The 24,910-nt window shown below is 35.4% G+C and overlaps 1 protein-coding gene and 1 non-coding gene across 4 annotated transcripts in view; both read left to right on the top strand.

The window, feature by feature from the left end:
* TMEM117 (transmembrane protein 117) overlaps nt 1-24,910 on the top strand; it is a 394,057-nt gene that overhangs the window by 211,647 nt on the left and 157,500 nt on the right. The gene's annotated exons all lie outside the window — the stretch shown is intronic.
* Nucleotides 5,071-5,174, top strand: LOC141570308 (small nucleolar RNA U13). The gene has a single exon (XR_012494312.1). It is a non-coding gene; the product is annotated as a small nucleolar RNA U13 (small nucleolar RNA).

Consider the following 24,910-nt stretch of genomic DNA (forward strand, 5'->3'; position numbering starts at 1 on the left):
ATAAAGCATCTTTTATCATAAAACCATATACTGTGTGTATCTAATCCCTTGGTTTGCCTTGACATATTTTTCCCAGGATTGTCTGTGGACATTTGTGTGTGTGTGTGTATAATATATATTATAAATATAATATATATTATATATGTATATATCTCTGTGGGTGTATACATATTTTATATATATTATATATATGTATATTATATATATGCATTCCTCTACTAGCAAAGCCTATACCATAAGGTGAATCATATACACATAAAACAATTCAGTTGTTTACCAGTTGGCTTTACCTTTATTTCAGGTTTTTATAGTAACCATTTGTTTTTTAAATTGTGTATGATTTTATACACACTTTTTTTCCTCTTGAAACTTAGCGTTCCATTAGAGCCAGACAAGCTTAGCCAATACCTTCATGTGGAAATATCTTTAGATTAATAAAACATAGCCTTTGTAGTTGTATTATAACAAGTACTGAAACTTTTATATTTGCTTAATTATTTCTCTCTAGTGAAGCTCTAGCAAGCATATAATTTTAGAAAAAATAGTTTTAAAAAATGTATTTTACCCTTCTATTTTAACTGTGCCTGTTTTATATGTAAATACATTATCTCTCTAAATATTTGAATGCCAAATTTTGCCTTTTTATTTTTCACACTTTTTTTTATTTCTTCAGAGAGAGATTATAATACATATTTATGATGCTATTATATTTTTTTCAAAATACTGTGTTTAAGAGGCAAAGGTGAAAACTCCTCCTTACTTGACTATTACATAAACTTCTTGAGGGAAGTCACAATGTCAATTATGTTCACAATTGTATTCCTACTATACAACACAATACCAGGCATAAAATAGGTGCTCAAGAAATATGTTTTGAAAGAATAGATCATGAGAGCACATAAGTATTAAGTTCCATTTTTTTCCCCTCATTCCATTTTGTAACTTAAAGTTGTAAAATGAACAGTATAAAATGCTAAAAAGGTGACCTGAGGAGAGCTATATTGTCCTATCTCCCCCCTACAAAAGGCCATGCACTTGTTTCTGCTATGCTTGTTTCCATAACCAGGTGTACACATGCTTGTAAACACCTTTTAATGGAAGTAATAGATGGTTGATGTCATTCTCCCCAAATGGTAATGTAACCATTTGAGTATAAAAGACAGTCTTTGGTAAAACAAAGACTGAGCTTCTCAAATCCTGCCAGAGAGTTCCTGGAATGGTCATTACTGCTGTCTCTGGCATAAGTCCTGCTCTTGGCTTGGGGGACAGAAGGAAGCTGGGTTGAGATATATCCATTCAGCCACTTAAGCAGAGATCTGTTACTATGTAAGACAGAAAATTGGTTAAACTTCAGTGGATAGAGGCAGACAGAATTAAAGAACGGTATGTACTTGAGAATAATTTATACTCCTTCTGTGTTAGTATGTATTTACAAATCTAGAACAGAATAGAGGTAGGGAATATTTCTGTAGCGTTTGAGAGTAGCGTATGCCTTCTAGCTTAAATATAGAAAATATAAGATAAATTTTGTAATATATATACATACTAACCTAAATTTGGTGAGTTTTTCTATTGTCCCTTGCTTATTGCACACTTACTAAGGAAGGGGTGTGATTATCTGTGTTATTTTTCATTTCACCAAATTAATAATAGTTTATTTAGTTCAAATTTTTCTATTATATACATGTCACTATTTTGTGGACTATTCTCAAATGCTGTTTGTCAATGAACAATAAACTGGACTATAACTGACATCACATCTAGCTTGTTATTCTCTCTGGAATTGAGCTTGACAATTTATATTATGATTAATGCCAGTTTTCTAATTATTTCTCTTCCACTGATATTTCAAAATGATGGAATAAAAAGCATGATTAAATTGATTTAGTATCTAAAATAAAGTAGCAATAATAGCTTTACCAAACTTCATAATAAAAAGGAATTTAGACTGTGAAACATGGAACAAAGGATCAGAGTTAGTAAACTCACTGAACAAGTGTGTATGACAAAGGGAAGGGCACACATCAGATACTTTTTTAACCAGTGGAGCTGAACCCAAGAACCCAGCATTGCTCTGAGTCGTTCTCTTTTTCCCCTCTCTTTCCTAGACTGTTCGTTAGAGCTAATGCATGATTTCAGTCTACTCCATTAGTTAACCCTATGTTTGGTAAATGTGTATGTTGCATTTCATTATTTTATACAGTGAAAATGAAACTGTATTAAGAATTTATTTAGGTAATAGGCTATCTTTCTATAAATATTTTATGTTAAGTGATATTCCCTAGAAAAAAGAGCCTGCATGCATCCGGCCTTTGATGGCACATGATTTATTGAGGAAATGCTCTTCAGGGAAACCTGGAAAAAGGAGATGAGGGAAGCATGGGGAAAAAAGGGAAGGGGGCAAGCAAAGATGTGGTCATATGGCCTCAGGGAAAGTCTACCCTTGGCTCACCCACTGGGCAGTTGTTATGTTCTTAGGGAATGAAGTCCACCAGGGGGAGAGGAGGATCTGGGTGGGGTACCAGCACTGATGACCACACAGATAAAACCCAAGATAGTAGATTTAATGGCACCCATAATTGCCAAAAATCATTGCCAGTTCATTTGGTCATTTGACAGAAACAAAGAACATAATAGAGGAATTATTTTTTACATTTCCTTTTTATTCATTAGAAAAATTAGAACCTTATATAGTCATTTTGCTTTCACATGTATAAATATTTTAATGTCTCTATAAATATTTTAACATTGTGTTTCATGTTCCTTCAAAATAATAAGTTTTTGCTAAAAAATTAATAAGACAGAGAATCTAACCTTCAATTTTCAGATAGCATCACAAATGGTGATCAAGAGCCTTGTAGTTTTCAGGACCCTTGGATTTTGAAAGTAGTAACAGAATATGTGAAATTAAAAAAAAAAAAAAGGATTTCTGAGTAAAATAGATTTTAGTATAGCATGTAGGTATTTAAGAATAGAAACATAAATTCTGGCTCTGCTATAACTCCCCTAAATTAAGTGTCTATCAGAAATTTCTTAGTATGTTATAGGTGTATTATATGTAATTTATATTCATTTATTAAAAATTTATTGAATATATTATTCTAAGAGTATGAAACGCATCTAGGAAAGTATATTGAATTGAACTACATTAAGATATGAAAACCACTAAGGACATCTCTTAAAGAAAGACATTCTCACTAGAGGTAGGAGATGCTCACCATTCATCTTTTACATTCCCAACTCAGGTTTAGCATCTTTATATTCCATTATACTTTATTTTTAATACTTAATTTATACTTCCTCAAAGCAGGTGTCCTTTTTGTCCATCCATTCTTTATAATTTTCCTAACAATATTCCACACCTTTAAAACACCATGTATCAATTATTTTCCTGAAGAAATTTAAATACAAGCAGAAAACATCGCTATTTGATTTTTTTTCCTCTGAAAGTCAATAATATAATGGAATGAATGCTGGTTATTAATATTAGCTTAGATTAGATCTTCAAAAAAAGCTATGTGCTTCTCTTTGTAGTAATTTTAGAAGTAGTTAGATTAATCCCTTATCCATTTTTTTAACTTTTATTTAGTGCCTCTTTCTAAGGGCATTATTTGTGTGTGTGTGTGTGTGTGTGTGTGTGTGTGTGTGTGTGTTTGTGTGTCTATCTTTTAATTTAGTTTCTAAAGTTTTCAACTACTATATTCTGCCAAGCTAAATAACTGTTTTAGGAATATTTAATCACAGATCTTAATAAGACATGAAATATAGACAAAGAAGTGGTTTGATACTTTTTCCTGCCTGTGTCAATAAAATTTGTTGAATTTTGTTACTAGTTAGGAGTAGGGAAGTGCGTATCTTTTCAGGTAGTAAAGTGATAGAACATCACATCTCAGCCAAACTGTTACTTGTAAACTTTAGAAAACTCAGCTATTTATCCCTATTGACAAGTATAGGTGGTCGAAAGTATCTTATTTCTGGGACTGAAAAAAGGTAAATAATAGCTTTATATTGTACTATAATTAAGATAGATACTGCAATATCTGGTTATTTAAGCACTGTTTTGTTTATATTAAATTGCTATCCTTTAGCAATTGTTTGCCCCAAGGATTTTCAGAAGACTGAAGTGTTTTATATTCACAGTTATATGCTGCAGTTAAATGTTCTATAAACATTTAAAAAAAAAACCAACACAACAACAACTTATAGCAATGAAGTGACTAGTATAATACTTACGTTTTGGTGTTGCTTTATAAAAGCTATTATGTCACGTTTCCAGATATTGAGTTATTTGAGTGAACAGAGGAAATGTTTTGATAATGAATGGTTAAGTAAAATACTGTTTGGCACATATTCTTTTCTGTTCTTATATATCTGAAAGCTGATTGGGAAATAAAGACCTTCCCTTAGCTCTTGCTGACAAAATATGTTGAGGTTTATCCCAGACCTGGGCCTGACTCCCGTATCCTTCACTAGTCTACCAAGTTGCTCAATGAAACATCTGAAGTAGGTTTATGAACTTTATATGCGTATTGCACAGAGGAGTCAATTAAGCATACAATAGTATTGAAACTTACTAGTTAAGTATAATATCAAATAAATACCTTTGACATTTCCAAAGTATCAAATACAACAGAAGATGAGGTCAACATCAGTAGTTTCTTCAGTGCTGTAGAACAGGTCTCACTTAGGACCCTAAATATGGAAACTTAAGAATTCCGAATTGTTCTTGATTAGTAAGCAGAGAACATGTGAGAAGTAATGTCTAAATGAGTAAAGTTCTTGAGATGAAACAGGAAACCTGGAGAGAAGCCATCTGTTTTCATTGAAAAGAATAGCACCTCTCATAAAGGTTTTAAAATACATCATAAAAGATACTGTGAGCCTGTAGCTATTGAAGAAAAATGAAAACTAATAATTTTCAAGATCTGAGTCCTTTTTTTCCCTGACTTATGTTACAATTATCCCAATTTCTATTTGGTGTTTTCAATTTCAACTTCAGGTGATAGAATCAAGGGAAGATTTTTGACAAATCTAAGTGCAGATTAAAAACAAAACAAAACAATGCATTTGATCATTTTGTAGTCCATAAGGGTGGTGATTGGGTATTTATGCTGTTGTGTAAGATGTGCCTCCTGCAAACCTCTTTACGACACTGACACATTACCCATCTGACATGAAAAAAAAAAAAAAGCATTTTATTTTGCCTCAATGAAACATTAGCAAAATGAACCAATTTTCTGCCTAACCAAATGCTAGATATCTAGACTCAGTATTCCTTCATTGAATGAATATTTATTTATATGGTGACCTTATAGTTTATTATACAAGCTTATTCTACAATTCTTTTGACTATTAAAAGGGACAAAGTATAATTAAAATTATATCATGGTTGAAATACTTCTTTATTGATGAACAAACTGGTTTTACTATATCGGTAGAAATATAAAATGTCTTTTCAAAGACTATTTAAAAAATGACTGTTTTCAATATACAAAAATAACATATCCCTGTGTATTAAAACAAATGCATCTTTACAAATCCTTTATTTTGATTATATGAACACTTACAATAACAAGAAGATTAATTATTCTTGGTTTCTATTCACATACACTACTTAGTTAGCCCTGTAAGTATCTAAGGTAATGTAATTGGTGTCTTGACACTGAAACTGTTGCTACTTCCAATTGACTGTCCCTATAGATCATAATATTTTTGAGAAAATATATTCTCTAGTGTTAAAGGACCTGAGAAGCTCAGAGCATATTCTACTATAATAAATGGAGGATTGTACAACTTTGTTTTTCCTACTATTTTTGCCCAAATATTTTTTCAGATATCTTTTTGCCTTCATTCAAATTACCTTTTTTCCCCACAGATATTTTTACATGACAAAACTCATCAAATTTGTTGTCTCTATGCATCATTTTTAAATATTTTATCAAATTTTGATGCTGCAAACTTACAGACCTTTAGTAGTCCAACAGCCTTCTGAAGGTCTTGTTCTCTTATTCATCAATCTATTCACTTAATAAATACCGAATAATAACAAATGAGGGAGTAAACATTAAAATATATTAAATATGGTAAAAATGGAATTATACTATCATTGCATTTAAAGTTAACTTCTTACTAAAGGAATCTCCTTAAGGGCCCTGCCCCAGCCAGCCCTTCCACAATGGTGTCCTACAACTTCTGTCTTTTGGTCTATTCATATCTTCCCAACCTTCTTTCCATTCCTAACTCATCAATTTGCAATGGGGTTTTAATGAATGACAGTGGCTTTCTGTGTTAAACTTGCATAAGTAATAAATACTGGAGTTGCAAATTCAAATGCCCTGAGGGTCAGGGCTATCTAGTAAAAGAATGAAACATCTGGTATGAGATAATAGGGTGTGAATGAGGGTGGGGAGGAGGGAGCTGTGCTGAACCAGAGAGCATATTCCCTACAAAGAGACGTCAAAATTCAGTTTAGTACAAAACTATCAGGAATGTGAAGTTAAGATACAACTTGGGCACAAATTCTGCACACTAGTCATCTATTTTGTGCTTTATAAATGGGGCGTTAAAGCCGGAAACCGACATGACAGGAATGTTGAAAGGGCAGCGTGAGGAGCGAATTTTGGGCAAGTGCCATTCTGGAACATCTCTATCACCTCGTAAACTTATCCACTCTCTAAAGGGTTGGTTCTCTCTGTTTTGTTATGAACACTAAAATGCAGGGGAGATAATAACTCCCTACACTCAAATCACAGCTGATAAAAACAACCAGAATCCTTGTACCACTTAGCACTCATTCCACCCAAACATTTAAGGCTCAAGAGAGCAAAAAACATAATAACACTTTCTGAAGTGTTAATGAAATGCTTTTTTTTTGTGGTCAGGTTAGCCTTTACCAGCATGGGTGCACATAGATGTAAACCTCATGCTATATGTGTTTACTGGCTGACTAGCTTTGGTTTTTCATAAGGAAATGGTGCGTAAATGGGTACTTAGCAAATATTCATTGTGGAAATCTTCAATGAATACAAATATCATGAAGATATGAGAATCTATGAAGCTTTTAGGAGATTTCTATATAGATACAAGGAACCAAGCTTATTGTTTAGTTGATTGCTCCAATTACTGTTTACCTGAATTCCATACGGTGGTAGTTCCCAAATTAGTCTTTAGATTGGAATTACCTGGGGAGGTTCAAAGACAACTGATTCCTATGTCCCACTCCCAGCCATAATACTTTAATTTGTCTGGATTGTGACCTGGATGTTGGAATTTGTAAAAGGTTTCCAGAGATTCTAATATGAAGACATTTCCGGGACCATTTCTGTAAGGTGATTCCAGGAAGTTTGGTGTTGAGAATTTTTTGATGTAAGCTATGGAGTCATAACCATCAGTGTTAAAGCTGGAGGAAAACCAAGGGTTAGCATCTTTTGGTTTCCTCAGGTATAGTGCCGGGAAACTATGCAACAGAGAAGCAGGCATGAAGGCCAAGGTGGATGACAGGAGGGCTGGCTTCCTCATCAAGTCGCAACACCCCAAGGGCCCACACATTGCCACGGGGCAATGTAACCACCCAATAAATGTTACCTAGCTTCCAGTGGTAAGCCTAGAAGGAGATTTGGACTTCTGATTGTGACTTCCTTTTGATACACTCAACAGATGCCCCTAAAATTATACCAGCCTTACTGAAGAGCTGATCCATATCTCTATCCCTGGGCTTTGGCTCAAATTACGCAAGAAGTTTGCATCTGTAGATATCAGTCAGGGCAGCCATCCCTGCCCTCCACCCCCCCCCCCCTCCTTCAAGTGCATAATACAGAGACAAGCATGTCATAATTTTGCCTATTTGATACAGTGTCATCTACATAAATTCCTTCTGATTCACCCTCCCACCAGCAAAGGACTTGCTCCCCCAATTCTCCATGTGCTTTAATTTGATTCTTTACCTCTCATTAAATGTTAGTAAGGATTGTTGCCATTCACCCAGGGGGTGGCTTACTTTTAGTAATTATTAGAGAATATGGCTGTGAACTGCTGTGAGATAAAAGATAAAAAGGATGTGGAATTATGACTGTTAATAGCGTTATTTAATTTAAAAATTACAGTGTTTCACAAATGAGAACATCTTAAAATATAGTTCCTCGTTTGCATTTTCTGAATGAAGACATTTTACTAATTTTCACATCTTTTTGTTTTTGTCATTCCCACAGCTCAGCAAAACATGAACTAATACCAAGATTGTATATTCAGTATTTTGTATAGCAAACTATTTAAGTGAGAGTTTTTTGTTTTAAATGAGGTCAGCTTGAAGTAGGCCACTCGAAGTATAAATATACCTGATGTTAATGTTATGTCATTTGCCAGAATTTCCACTACTTATAGGAATTAAGATCTGAATTTTATGAGTTATGTTTAGTGATGGCAATTCACAATGAAAAGTTTATATTCTTTAAGGAGAACTTATATCTCAGGTATAAGTATATCTCACCTTCCAAAAGGTGACAAGATGATCTTAAGGGGATACATCATGGTCCCTGTTTACCAAAATAAGTGACTAAAAAGTAATGTGGAAAAATGCTGACCTTTAAAATGTAATCTTGACACAAAGTAGAGAATTTGAACTTTTAACTGCCATAAAACTTTGTCTCATAATTTTCCCTCTTGATGGGCTCTGAGTTCCAAATAGTATTAGAATTCCTGTATCAGTATTAGAGATAAAAATAAGACACTCACTTAATTTTCTTGTTAACATGTTTTTAGTCCTGCTATTTTAGTAGATTTTAAGTTAAAGATTTTGCTAAAATACTCATTTGATATTTTCTAAAATGGATGATATGTAGGAAAACAGGAAAGTGAGAGAGTTTGGGCCAAACATGCCATTCAAGAAACGAACTTGGCAAGCAGATGAGTAAAGATGACATTTTCCTAGTCAATGACAATTATCAGGCACCTCTCATCTGATTTTCCTGCTGTGTTATGTTGCCACAACAGTGCATTGACTTGTCTAAAAAGTAAAGCTTTGAGTCAATTAAGGTGCAACAACAAAGGAATTCGGTAGCAGACTCAAGGGAATCATAGGTAAGGTGAGTGTAGATTTTAATTGAGAAGTTTTGAGAAAACAGCTGCCCAAGAACAACTTTTGATGCAAAGTGGATCTTGACAGCAGCTCAGATCCCTGATATTTCAGTCCTGTTCATTTGTCAACATAAAGGCGAGATAATGTCTTAAGGGATTAAGCAAACTCCATGGTTAAAAATATAGTTTGACATTTTTTGAATGCACTTGACAAGACTCCACATGACATTATATTAGTATTCTTTCCAGCTAAAAGAAGATTTTTAAGAGAGGCTGAGTTCTTTTATTCAAATTTAATCTTTGGTTGCCATGGTATCTTAAAAATATTAGTCATATATTGTTGAGTTTTAAATGTTGGGTATCAGATGGAAAATACTAAACTTTAGAAATGCTATTGTAAAAATTAAATTGCATTTGGGAACTTTAAAAAAAAATTAGCAAGTCCTGAAAAAGTCCATTAACAGAGACTCTGCACAATAGGAAAGTAATTATTGACCATGTTGTCAATAGCTGTCAGTGTCCGCCCTGCTCTTTGGAATTGTTGCTGTGGTACAGCTGGCCGACAGATTGTAGCTAATGTGCATGTGGAGAGGAAAGGTGGTGAGGGGGAGCAAGGGTTGCATCATACAAGATGCCAACAGCCTAAGTGACTGGGGTGATACATGTGTGATGGCTAGTGATAGTGTGAAGAGGGATGGGAGGAAATTCTATGATAATTGGGATGTGTAGAAGGGGAGTGGAGGTAAATGGATAATATTTAATGGAGGGAGAATTGGAGGAAATTGTAGACCGTATTCCCCCGAAAATAAGACCTAACCGGAAAATAAGCCCTAGCATGATTTTTCAGGATGACATCCCCTGAACATAAGGCCTAATGCGTCTTTTGGAGCAAACCTTACTATATAAGACCCCGTCTTATTTTTGGGGAAACATGGCAGGTCCTTGAATAGCATTTCAGCAGTGAGGGCAGTAAGTGGCAATCATTGTTAATCACCAAATATTGTAACCACTGTGTGGAAGGTTGGTACCTGTAGAGCTTCAAAGTGCTTCTCTTCCAATGCAGCGTCTGTTACTGCCTTAAAATCCCTGCCTCCTTTGCCTTTCCTTCCCTTTGAGAAACAGTATTTGGCAGCTTGTTGGACTCTACTTTTGTTCACTTTACCTTTAGAAACAACAGCCGGCAATGTTCAATCACATTATTTACTCTTTAAAAACCTTTACAAAGAAAAACAAAAACAAAAACTGCAGATGCTTTAGTTTTCTAAGAGAAATGCAAAGGTGTGAATGGTTAATCAGGCTGAAACAATTGCAGAGCTGTGCTTTTGAAAGCTTACCAAATGCCAGCCTCATGTTTGATGTTAGCATTATTTTTCCCCTAAACAGTGGGTCCATAATTTTTAATGAAGGCTTTGCCCACTCATGCTTGAAATTCATGAGTATAATGTGCAGCTAGATAATCACAAGATTTGGTGTCAAACTGTGAGGCATATAATTTCTGCATGCCTATGGATTAGCACTTGATATCCTAAAATATAAGACTATTTTCTGTTCTTCCTAAACATACCATTAAATGTAAAAGTGCTGACAAAATGATTATTAATTACTTTGTACCTTTGTTGAAATCATCAACAGAATTAACTTAATTGGGATGGTTCATGAGGTACTAAAAGTAACTTAAAAAAAGAATCTGAGCTACCAGATGCCTGGTGAGAAACAAAGTGCTGATGTGGAAATGATAGAGAAGGCACAGAAACAAATGTAGGCAATTTAGGGTAATGCTCTCTCCACCCAGGCTCCTAGTTTCAAATCAGAGGACGGATGAAAGCACAAAAACCTTGGCCAAAGGTAGGCTGAGAAAGAAGTGGCAGATTGTAAATTAGCAGGACCCTGCCACTAACCTGGAAACAACGTGACATTCCCTGAAGGTGTTCCAAGGATAAAAATAAATACTGAGACCGTGTAGAGATGTCCAAGGCACTCCCTGGAGTAAGGCTCACGCATTCATTGTAAGCAAGCTTAACTCTTTCCAATTGCCAAATCAATTGCATCATTTTACTAAACATTTAAATTACTTTAAATTGCTTGTATATTAAGTAAATTTCCGTGTATTAAATACAGAGGGTGCCAAAAAAAAGTATACACATTTTAAGAAAGGAAAACTGTATTAAAATTGTAATGCTAAATATATGCCGATAACAAAATATGAATACAAGTCATGTTTGACTTCTGCAGTGACAAGAGGTGCTCAGAGTGGTTACCATCAGTGTCAGGACAATTCTGATTATGGCAAACTACTGCTTGAGCAACATTGACCAAAATGTCTACGTGTATACATTTTTTGGCACCCCCCCCCCATATGTATGTGTGTGAGTGTGTATATAGACAGATATAGATGTACAGATATATACATATTTATATAATTTACATACAGAAATGTTAACATATAAAGATGCAGGTTTCTCAACCTCTCCCTTACCTTTTAAAATTTTTATTAAAAAAAATGATAAAAGGAAATGGTTACAGTGAAAAACAATCTATCAGTGAACTTTGTTTTAAGAAATGCTATTTATTTTATTAAATATTTGAATTGTACGTAGTTTTGTAGGAATACAACTATTTAATAATGTTGGATTGTATTACACTGTTTAAGAAATTACTCTTCAATGTCCTGATTCATATTGGTTATTTGAAAGGTATTATTGTAGCTGTGATAGCAACAACAATAATATATAAAATTTATTGAGCTCATGTGCCAGAGCTCTTTTAAATGTTTTAAATCTATTGCTTTATTTAGACCCAATGCTACAGATATATATATATATATATATATATATATATATATATATATATTCTCATTTTACAGCTGAAGAAACAGAGGCATTATGTACCAAAGATTACACAGTTATTAAGTGATTATAATCGAAGTTTAATGAGCATTGGGCAATAGGGTTATTATGGATAGTGAGTAACACCTCATTTATTTGACACCAAAAATAGATTTTTTTCCACTTAATATTTAACATAAATGCAACTTAATCACTAGAAGTTTGTGACTAATTGCATTTTCATGAAAATGTTTCTGAAGTTTGTTGCCTTTTCCCCTACCTTAATAAGAAACGACAACAAAAAGATAAAAATAAGTTAACCTTTTTATTTGCAGTGGAAAGAATGTTGAATTTGCCTAGTGCTGGGTTCAAATCTCAATCCTGTTACTTAGTAATTTTCTGACCTGGGCCTTAGTTTCCATGTTAGTAAAGTGGCTGATACCTACATTCTTTAAATCACTTAGCATGGAACTTAGCATAAATGCCAGCTATTATGCTTATTGCTCCCATATCCTTAAAAGGAAAGTGAGGATAATGTCCACTCTATAGGCATTTTGTGAATTAAATTAATAGAATTGTATGCGCCATCATTTCTAAATGCATATGTGTATGAGACACACCCTAACACAGGAAACATTCAATAAGCGCAAAGATTGAATGAGTAAATGCAGGTAGAGCATTTAGAAAAGTGCTTGGGACACAGGAAGAACTTGTTACATGTTAGCTATTATTATTACTGTAGTATCATTTAGTTTCCATCCTTCAGTTTATTGTCCTGTTATATTCATTCCCTATTCTTATTGGTTTATGATTATGGTAGATTCATTGATTCATTGATTCATTGATTGGTATCGAATGCCGAGTTGTCCCAGATGATGTGTTAGATCATCACCGAGATCCATAATTCAGTAAGCTGAGAATTACGTGGTGAGGGAGGTGGGGAGATCAGCTGTACATGATGGTTTGAGGCATCTGTGGAGTATCAGGAGTGCAGTTAACAATTGGATACAGAAACTGGACTCTGTACAGTCATTTGGGAATCACCAGAATCTGCCAATTGTTTGAAACCATTATGGTGAGTGTAAAGACTAAGAAGAGGAGGGGGCTGTACTGGAGATCCAGAGAACATGGGCATCCTGGAGAACTACATATAAAAATAACTAAAAGTAAAATGGAGGATGACTAGTGAGACCCATAAGAAGAGAACCACAGTGACTCTGGCCACTGCGTGTGGGCAGAGCATTTGTGGTCCACCTGGCCTTCAAGCTCCCATTCACTTCTAAACAACTGATGTAGTGACCTTCTCTGGGCCTTCACACAAACTTTGGGGTGGGTGCTACTTCTTGGTCCCACTCTCTCTGCTTCCTCAAGAGTCCTTTGAGTGAAGCAATCTGACTTCTCTTCAGGAGTGGCAATTGGCACCTTAACCCAACGTATATTTTTTTCTCTTTCCCCAGAGCCAATAGTGTTAGAGAAGAAAACTTCTCTCTGATCTTTTCCGATAGAACTACTCCCTCATTTGTCACAAAACCTGTCTCTTAGTTCCTCATGATCGGATCTAATGCATATCCATCAGCTGGCTGCTTGGGTTGCCCTGGTCCAGAAGCTTCTGTGGCCAAAACCTTACTGCTTTCACAAGTTGCTATTATATCTTCTTTTCTTCTGTCTTCCTGCCAGGTGTTGTCTGTTTACTGTAGCATTAAGATTGAATAAATGAATACAAGAATAAGGTTATGTGGTTCTCAGATTGAATGAATACTGACTGAGTAAATGAGTGGCCTTTGCACTTATTCCATTGAAAATGTCTCTGATGTCATCTCGTTGCTGTTTCATAAAGGTAGACTTATGTGCATTTAGTTCTGTGACCTTCTGTGTGGGTATTACATACTTGCCTTAATCAAAATTAATTATTTTGCTCAACATCAGTATTCGTCAAGGAAATGCAAATCAAAACCTCAATGAGCTATCACCTCACACTTGTTAGAATGGCTATTATCAAAAAGATAAAAAACAACAAGGGCTGGGGAGGATATGTGGAAAAGGGAATCTTCATGCACTGTTGGTTGGAATTAAATTGGTACATCCACTATGGAAAATAGTATGGAGTTTCCTCAAAAATTTAAAAATAAAGCTACCATATGCTCAGGTAATTTCACTTCTGGGTATTTACCCGAAGAAAATGAAAACACTACAGCAAGCCCTTATTTAATGTTGTTGATAGGTTCTTGGAAACTGCGAGTTTAAGCAAAACAACTTATAATGAAATCAATTTCATCATAGGCTAATTGATATAAACAAAAGTTAAGTTCCTATGGCATATTTCTGGTCACAAAAACATCGCCAAACTTCTAAATAAAGACTTAAACCACTTCTTATATTAAACATTGAAATAAATATGAGCTATACATACAATTAAGAAAGAGTAATAAAAACAAGTAAGACTTCTTTTCCAACCTGCTTATTCCGGTTCAGAGTTGAGGGTGGCTGGAAGCCTATCCCAGCAGCTCAGGGTGCCAGGCAGGAACCCATTCTGGACAGGCTGCCCTTCCATCTCAGGGGCACTTACACACACACACACACACTCATATTGGAACAATTTAGACACGCCAATTCACCTCACATGTACACCTTTGTAATGTGGGAGGAAACTGGAGCATCTAGAGAAAACCCACACTGGTGTGTGGAGAACATGCAAACTCTACACAGACAGTGGCCCCAGCCAGGAATCAATTTTTTTTTTCCTCATCAATGTAATAAGGAGACAGCATTGAATGAAACAATGTTATTTGAGGACCTGCTGTAATTAACTCAACAAGATATATGCAACCTCATATTCATTGCAGCATTATTTACAGTACCCAAGGTATGGGAACACCCAAAGTGTCCACTGATGATTGAATGGATAAAGAAATTGTGATATACATATATATATATATATATATATATATATATATATATATATGTATGTATATCACAATTTCTGTGATATATATATATGTATGTATTTACAAAGTGGAATATTATTCAGCCATTAAAAAATAATGAAATCTTGCCATTTGCAACAATACAGATAGATCTTGATGGAATTACGGGAAGTGAAATAAGTCAGAAAGTGAAAGAAAAATATATGATCTCTCTTATATAATTTTTTTTTTTTTTTTAAAGCTCAGAGAACAAATTGGTGGTTGCTGGAGGCAGGGGGTAGGAGGGTAGGTGAAATGGATAAACTTTTTTTAAAAATAATTCTTTTGTTGTATAAATAAATTGAATGAAGACTTAAAAAATTAATTATTGAACCAACAATAAAAAACCAACCTCTTCCAAGTGATTTTTGTACCCTAGAAAAATCTTCACTGATACTCAGTGTATTTTGACTAGTCAGCAGCATCAAATGAATGCATATGGGTAATTCCTGCAACACTAGCCTGTGGACCAGGATGCTTCTGGCCAGCCTCAGCTGTCTCTTCTGGCGCACTTACACGTCTGTTGCAGAGTCTTAAAGAAGGCATTGCCATTTGAAGAAACCAGATGGAAAAACTTAGAGATGGCTTGCTACAAAGCTTATATATTCTTTGGGAGAAAGAGAACAATTTAGGAAATCCATAATGTTTGCATTTTAGTAGAAGTGTAAATACCAGCCACATTTAAGAAGTAAGGTAAAAAAAAAAATCTTAAGCAGTGAGTATGTAATTTTTAAATTGCTCACCAATGTTTTCATGCATTCTTAATACCTTGTGTCCACAAGATGATTCTGTGACATAGCATTTAGGGACATGAAGAGCTTAAAAATGCTCTAAAATCATTTTTTTTTTCCAGGATGAACTCTACATTTCTTATTCTACAGTTCTATCTTTAGTTAAGTCTGCATTTCTGAAATGATCTTTCTCTGAAGTTATAAAAAATATAATAGAATCAGTCAGTAAATAAATTCTTATCTTCGCATGCTTTGCCTGAGAAGCAGTAGGTAAATGTGTGACACCCTTGAAAGCACTCTGATAAAGACTGTTGATAGTCACTAGTTTTATGTGTGAGAATTTATAGCATTTGAACATGAAAAGCAAAAAAGCTGGCCTTATTTTACTTAAGCCAAAATGATGATTGTAAAAGCTGTTTCACTGACCCCTCCACTAATGCAATGGTGAGCACCACCAAAACATACTAATTTCAGTAACACTGTTGGGTTGCCACTGATGAAGCAGTGTTCAGAAACGAGAGCTCTACACAGCATTCTATGTAGCACCCTGATTACGTTTTATGTTTTAAGACAAACATAGGTCATCTTGTAATGTTATTTAGAATTATTGAAGCCACTCACAATAATATGCCAAGTCAACTGGATTCTCTTCTCAAGTATTTTTGTTTGTTTTCGTTTAGCATTGAGCCCTAGATTGAAATAACCTCTTGTGTTCTCCCTTCGTGAGAGGGATCTCACATTCATTGAAATCGCTCCCAGTGACACTGGGGGCATGGGGCAGGAGCTAGTAGGATTGGGCAAAATGCCTTCTCTGTCCTCCATGGTCCTAGAATGAATGGAATATACAGTGGAAGGAGAGAGAACTAAGAGACAGCACATAGGGGTCAGAACATAAGCCAAAGCCACAGAACCATATCATTCTGTGGGTCTGGACAAAAACTCTAGTCAAAGACAACAGGATGAAAATATATACTGTAATAGAACAAGCATTTTGAAGTGGAGGGAATAACCATGGAAGGTTCCTTAAGCTCTGGAGCAGAATAAGAGAATTTCTGAATTAGGGAGCTAGTAATCTTAGCCTTGGTAGAGTGGGCAAGTGAAGCAGAAAGTATAAACACAGTAACTCTATTGATACTCGGAGAATTGCTTAAACCATGGTCTGGGTGGTGAATTAGAACCATGTGGTTAGTAGCGCTAACACTTTCAATTGAGTTAAAAAATAAAGTAGATCTACAAAAATAGACATTTTGGGGGGTTATTACTAGTAATTTTTGTGGAAGAAATGAAGTTTTACATTGTGTTTGGAACAGATAGGACAAAACCAACTTGAATCTCTTCAATACAAACAGTGTTTGGGGGAGAGCCAGCCGAAACATTGGAAACGCTGGCAGCATGGCAACGAGTTCACAGTATTTATGGAGGTGAATTACACAAGACCGGTCTAAGTGGACAGATAAAATTTTCTAAAATAAGCATGTTTTACTGCTTAAGTGGTCATGTTGCTACCAGCCTGACAGTTAAAAGAGTATATTTATTAGCCCTCTAGTTATACTCTTATGGTCACACAAATTTAGCCATTCTGCAAAATCTTCTTCCTTATTGAATGTATAAGAGCAATTTTAGTACAAAATTCTTCAATAACTCCATCTTTGAAATTAGCCTCTCTACCTTACATTCTTGTGGAACCATCACCACCATTAATCTACACAACTTTCTCATCTTTCCAAACTGAAATCTATATCCATTAAATAACAAGTCCCCATTTGCTCCTTCCCCAGACCCTGGCAAGCACCATTCTACTTTCTGTCTCTGTAAATTTGACTGCTCTATGTACTTCATATAGTAGAATCATATAATATTTGTCTTTTTATGACTGGCGTATTTCACTTAGCAGAATGAGCTCAACGTTCATCCATGTTGTAGCATGTGCAAGAACTTCCTTCTTTTTTAGGGTTGAATAATAATCATATTCCACGGTATGTATGTACCACATTTTGTTTATTCATTTAGCTACTGATGGTGATTTAGGTTGTTTCTGTCTTTTGGCTATCGTGAATGTTGGCATACAAATAATCAGTTCAAGTCCTTGCTTTCAATTCCTTCCCCAAAAGTGAAATTGGTGGATCATATGGCAACTCTATGTTTCATTTTTTAAGGAACTATCATACTGTTTTCTGTAGTGGCTGTACCATTTTACATTACCACAGCAATGCACAGGGGTTCCATTCTTGTCGACTCTTATGAGTCTCTCTCTCTCTATCTCTCTATCTGTCTGTCTGTCTGTCTGTCTGTCTATCTATGCAACAGTCATCCTATTGAATGTGAGTTGATATTTCTTTGTGGTTATTTGCATTTCCCCAATGATGGATGATGTGCATTTTTTCATGTGCTTATTGGTCATCTATATATTTTCTTTGGAGAAATGTCTATTTAAGCCCTTTGACCATTTTTAATCAAGTTTGTTTTCTGTTGTTGATTTGTAGGAGTTCCTTATATATTTTGAATATTAACCTTTTATCAGATATGTGATTTGCAAATATTTTCTCCTATTTCATGGGTTGCCTTTCACTGTTGATAGTCTCCCCTTATGCACAAAAGTTTTTAATTTTGATGAAGTCCAATTTAACTACTTGTTTTGTTGCCTGTGCTATGTCATAAAGTTTTTCCCTTATGTTTTTATCTATTTTTTATAGTTTTAGCTCTTGTATGATTAGCTTTTTGATCCATTTTGAGTTTTGTATATGGAGTAAGGTAGGGTCCAACTTAATTTTTTTTTTTTTTTTTTTGTATGTAGGTATATAGTTTTCCCAACACCATTTGTTGAAAAAACTGTCCTTACCCTGCTGAGTGGTCTTGACATCCTTGTAGAAAATCATTTGATCATATATACTAGGTTGACTGCTGGACTCTCTTCTATTGGTCTGTATGTTTCTCTTTATTTGGTCTATACGCCAGTACCACACTGTTTTAATTCCGATAGCTTCACAGTAATTTTCTTTTTCTTTTTTTTTTTTTTTTGGGGGGGGGATATTGGGGAACAGTATGTTTCTCCAGGTCTCATCAGCTCCAAGTCATTGTCCTTCAATCTAGTTGTGGAGGCTGCAGCTCAGCTCCAAGTACATTTGCTGTTTTCAATCTTAGTTGCAGGGGGTGCAGCCCACCATCCCATGTGGGAATTGAACCGACAGCCTTGTTGAGAGCTCACACTGTAACGAACTGAGCCATTGGCTGCCCCTTCGGAAGCTCAGAGGCAGCTCATTTTCAATCTAGTTGTGAAGGGCGCAGCCCGCTGGCCCATGTGGGAATTGAATTGGCAACCCTGCTGTTCCGAGCTTGTCCTCTGAACTGAGTCATCCAGCCTCCCCTTCATAGTAATTTTCAAAAGCAAGAAGAGTGAGACCTGAAAGATTTCTTTCAATTTATGCTTCTTTGCAATAGTATTTTTTTAAATTAAAGTTTATCGGAGTGACAATTGTTAGTAAAGTTATATAGGTTTCAGGTGTACAATTCTGTAATACATCATCAATATATCACCACCCAGAGTCAGTTCTCCTTCCATCACCATATGTTTGATCCCTTTAACCCTCATCTACCCCTCGTCCTCCCTTACTCTCTGGTAACCACTAAACTATCTTTGCAATAGTACTTAATGTCATGATAAAAATGTTTTTTCTCGTTCAGGGGGCCAACATGTCACTTTCTCAAGAGGCTATCTCTGACTAGCCTATCTAAGTTAGACTTATCCCAACACTTATATTCTCTATTTTATAAACCAAACACCATAATAGAGGATATCAGGGGATGGTAACTTAGAGGGGATGGTCAAAGGCAGTGTCTTGAGACAGTAATATTTGTGGTGAGACCAGAAGTCTGAGAAGGAGCCAGGCAGAAAGAAGGTGGAGGGAAGACTGTTCTAGGCAATGGGAATCCTGTGTGCAAAGCCCTGAGACACCTACGAGATTGGTGTATTCAGGGAACCCAAGGAAGAACAGTGTGGATGGAGCACAGTGGGTGTGGCAGAGAAGTTTGGAAGATAACATTGGGTGGTAGGCAGTGGCCACATCAGGCAGAATCTTGAGGACTTTGTTAAGAAGGATGGATTTTATGCTCGGGAGAGTAGAAAGTCACTGGAGGACAATTTTCGGTGGTTGTTTTGGCACTCTTCATTCTGTTATTTACTGCCTGTATTAGTTTTCTAGAGCTGCCATAACAAAGTATCACAAAACAGGGGACTTAAAAGGACAGAAATTTATTCTCCCACAATTGTGAAGGCCAGAAGTCCGAAATCAAGGTGTTGGCAGCACAATGCTCCCTCTGAAGCCTCCAGCGGAGGATCTTCCTGGTCTCTTCCTAGCTTCCTGTGGCTCCAGGCATTCTTTGGCTTGTGGTAATATAATTCTCATCTCTGCCTCCGTCTTCACATGGCTGACTTTTCTCTGTGTATCTCTTTATTTTGGTATCGCAGTCTTCCTGTGTCTCTCTGCTCTTATAAGAACACCAGTCACATTAGATTAAGGGTCCACCCTATTCCAGTAAGATATGTTAATTAATTATATGTACAAAGACCCTATTTCCAAATACGGTCACATTTTAAGGTATTGGGGGATAGAACTTCACAATATATTTTGGGAGAACATAATTCAACCTATAACACTGCTTGTACTTTTTTTTTTTCACAACTATATGGATTAGGATTGTTTTTACAGTGGATTTTTGTAACTAGGGGGCCATTTGACCTGATGTCTAATTTGGCTGCCTTCTTTTGAATTAGAATTTATATGTTTCCATACATTTCTGAGATGTATGTAATTTCATGAATTGTCTCCTTGGCATTTATCCTTTGATCATTTGGAACACTAAAAATTTTCTTGTTATTATCTATAAGTTGTTAATATTGAAAGAGATTAATGCTTCATGTCATATTTTCTGCACGAAACTTTCTAGTTTGTTTTTGGACCTTTAAATATTTATTTTTATAAAATTTCACATTTCAAAAAATTTTTGTCTTTGAAATATGTTTCATAAATTTTGAGCATAGAAATCTCCCTTTATCAAGAGATCAGATAAATATCCTCCCTATATTTCCTTCTAATTATTTACGGGTAAATTTTTTATATTTAAATATATTTAATGCTTATTTTTCCTAATTATTAAAATGATGCATTACATATTTATTTATAAATGTGAAAGAAATGGTTAATGTTTAAAAATACTCAGAAAAGCGCAAAGAGAAAACAGTTTTCCATACATACATCTGTGACCTACGGGTAACTGCTTTTAACATTTGGCTTATTTATTTTCAGGCTTTTTTCCATGCAAATATTTAAACCATATTAATGTAACTCTCTGTTTACAGTTTTCAAAGCCTCATTTTTCTTGACATTATGATCCCAGAATGTTATTGAATACACATTGTAAATATTCTTAAAGATTGCCAAATGTACCTTCACATGGTTATACTTTAATTAAAGAGTCAGAGAACTATGACCATGGGCCAAATCTAGCCTACTATTGGTTTTTGTAAGTAAAGTTTTATTGGAACACAGCCACTCTTATTTGTTTACATATTGCGTATGGCTGCTTTTATGCTACAATAGAAGAGTGGAGAAGTTGTGACAGCGACTATATAGACCAAAGCTCCTAAAATATTTAGTATCTAACCATTTACAGAAAAAGTTTGCCAGCCTCTGCTCTCATATACTTAACTATTCTTTGAATTTTGTGCTTTACGTAGTTTACTTTTTTTTCTTTTTTTTGCTTTAATGTATAACTGGCAATGAAATTTTTCTAATTTTTTTCTTTACCTTGGATTTTCTTAGGCCAGAATTTTGAATACCCAAATACATTCATTCATTCATTCATTCATTCCTCTTTCAATGGAAATATATTGAATACTGATTTTATAACTAGTATTGTGTCAGTTTCTGAGAATACACTTTCAAACAAGATACACATGGTTCTTACCTTCATGAGTTTACAATTTAGCAGGAAAAACAAATATATTAAAATGTATTGAGCATTTTGATAAACATTGTACAGATCTTATTTAGTGAGATTATCCCACATCAGAACATCCTGGCTTAAATTGAGGAGGTCAGGTAAGTCCTCTTTAAAAGAAATGGTGTCACCTGAAAAATGAAAGTCAATCGGCAGGTTGCAGAGCAGCACTGCCAGCAGAGCATGGGGTCTCAGGGAAAGGAACAGGATGCTTGAAAATCCAAAGAGAAAGATTCAGAGAAGTACAAGGACCTTGAAGTCGCACAATGTTGGCCGAAGCATCAGGAGTGAAGGGGAGATACATCAGGAGAGGTTGAAGGACCAGGTTTTAAAGAGTTTTTTTTTTTAAGACATGGTAACTATTTTGAATTCTGAAAGTCTAAGTAACTATTGACGCAGATTTGCACACTACTTTGGCTAGAAAATGGAATATGTTCTGGAGAAGATGAAGAGTCAATGCAGAGACATTGGGCATTCAAGGCAAATAAGATAGAGCTTATACTAAGGCAGTAATGGTAGAGACAGAGAGACGGGAACATATTTGAGAGTAATTTTGGAGGTTGGATTGGCAGAATTTTGTGCTAACTAGTGGTGGGAGTTAAGAATGGGGAGGAACCAAGGGTTCCCCTAGGTTTCTGGCTTGTGGAGCTGGGTAGACCTTACACAGGGAACATTGGAGGAGGCAGAGTTTATTGGGAGTGGGGGTGGAGATTATAGCGTTGAGTATGATGTGGCTAAAAGATGCATAGATGTAAATGTCACAAAATAGCTGAGATAGGCCAGCCCAGGCCTAAGAGCCTGTGACAGGTGAGAGTACAGTTCTGGAGGACCGTATTCAGACAGTTGTGGCCAACAGATGATTGTAGACATCATGAGACTTAGTGAGCTTACCTAAGCATAGAGTGTGGAGTGAGGTGAATATGATGGCCTAGGATAAAGGCCCAAGGAACACCACCATTTTTTTTTTTTTTTTTTTTTTTTTTTCAGATAAAGGAGGTAGAGCTGGAAAAGGTAGATTGACAAAGACTGACAACACAAGTGAAAGAAATCAGAAACATGATACCATAAATCAAAGGAAAGAGCATTTTAAAAGGACAGGTAGCCAACAGTGACAAATGCTGCTAAGAAGTCATACAAGCAAAATACTGGAAAAGAGATCATTGGTTTGATTGAAATGGATGGCCTTTACTGATATGCATGAAGTTATTACAGTAGAATTATGATATTGAAATGATTTGGAGATAGTTGGGTTAAGTGGGAGGTGAAGATAAGGAACAGCAAGGGTATATCATTTATTTAAGAAGTTTGTGAAAGAAGAGAGATAAGATAGAAGCTTAAGGGGAGATGGGGCTAAAGAAGGTTTTTTCGTTTTTTGTTTGATTTCTTAAGAAAGAAGAGGCTTAATCTCATACATATTTCAAAATTTCTTCTCAAACATTATTCCTGATTTATGCTTCCACCATTGGTATATGAAAGTGCTTGCATCACTTAGGGCAAACTAGAATGGAATATTATTATTTGTAATCAAATTGAAGCTGTGCTAGTGCAGGGATTTTATTTTATTTTTATTTTTTTAAATCTCTTTTGTTCTTTGCTGTGTACTCAGCACCGGAACAGTGCTTGGTACGTAGTAGGTGCTCAATAAATATCCACAGAATGAATGAATAAATGAATGACTGATACATATTTGTAAAATTAAGATGTATAAATGATATCTTATTATTGTTTTAATGTGGAAGTCTTTTTAACTAGTAATCTCATGCCTAGAGATCCCCATTAAACTGTGAACTCCTCGATGGAAAGAGCTATGCTTTGTTGATCCATGGATCCCTACAATCATATACAGAGTTTAGCATTTAATAGGCTCTCCAATGTGCTGGTGAAGAATGATTAACTTTCTGCCTCACATATGGGAGGAAAGGAAGAGAGTTCAAATAACTTAACCTAGAGTTTAAGGGATATTGGGCAGAGTACTTGTTTTCGGCTCTTAAACTTTAGTTTACTTGACCCAAAAAGCATTTCCCCCCTTTTAAAATAATCCTGTTATTATTTTAACGGGGGATTAAAATCTGGTGGTTTTCACTTGACTCTGGCCAGTTTGTTTTCGGCATTATGAGGTGCCCCCAGTACTGTGGAGTTCCAGCTGGTGGTAAAGATAATGCTCTGCGATGGTCTCAAGATACTTCAAATGCTGTCCTTGAAGAATTTGATAAAACACAGGAAGAGAATGACAAGGTTAGGATAAAAAAAACAGCAACTGAGGACAGTATCATGGAGGGCTAGCTCACAAAGGAAAGGGGCAAAATTATGCGTGACTTATACGAAACCTAAGTCGTCAGTCGTGTTCCTCATGTTGACAAACTGCTGTCTCAGCTGCATTTTTCAAATTAACAAAAATCAAGCCTACAAACGATTAAAGATATACATGTGGCATCTGCAGCAAAAAGTCCAGGGCTGTTTCTTACTGGTTTCTTGTAGGGCGTTCTATTTACAATGCAGTACAGACTATTTCAGGAGGGAAATACTGCTTTAGAACAGAAAGATACACAACTATTTTGGGCTAAATGGTCAAATGTCTAATTCTACAAACTTTGCCAAATGAAAAAAATATGCTGGGCAAAATATTATTGAGTATTCATCTTCCTTTTCTTCTTTACACAAAGGTTTACTGTTATGGCTCATTTAAGGCTCAATGCAAAATGAACAAGCTCTTTGCAGAAAACAACGTACCCTTTCCGCACACATAATCACAAACCTGTATTGTAATTGAAATATTTATGTATTTATAGCTTATTTGTGTTCTGTGTTTGCCTGTGGCTGGGCCTCTGCAGGTAGAGTGAAGTGGATTGTTGAAAATTTAATTAGTGGTGGTGAGCTGGGTATACGCAGGCTGAAACACCTCATATTTCTTCTCTTCTTAGATCTTTGCCTCAGCCAATACACAATGCCTCAGGAGAGTTATTAATAATTCAGTCTTCACAACTTACAAAGTGGGGACTGATTAGGGTATAGATTGATTAGAATTACAGTTACAAATCATTTAATTATAGTTTCTCAGTTTTAAAAAAGAAAGTAATAATTATCTTATTAATTTCAATGATTGCTGGATTGTTCTTTACAACTTCGCCAGTGAATTGTCTAGAATAGGCTTGGGTGCTTCCAGTGAAGGAGCTCTCATTACCTTATAGGAAAGCCTAGTCTAGCTCTTGACAAGTCTGAATATTTGAAACTTTTTCTTTATAGCGATCTGAAATCACTGCTCTTGAGCTAATATTTTATGATTGTTGTTCCAACTACTGCAGCCATATCAAAACTTCCTCTT

This window comes from Rhinolophus sinicus, chromosome 1 (genome assembly GCF_057876585.1).
Source record: "Rhinolophus sinicus isolate RSI-liver-muscle chromosome 1, RSI-T2T, whole genome shotgun sequence".
Classification (NCBI taxonomy): domain Eukaryota; kingdom Metazoa; phylum Chordata; class Mammalia; order Chiroptera; family Rhinolophidae; genus Rhinolophus; species Rhinolophus sinicus.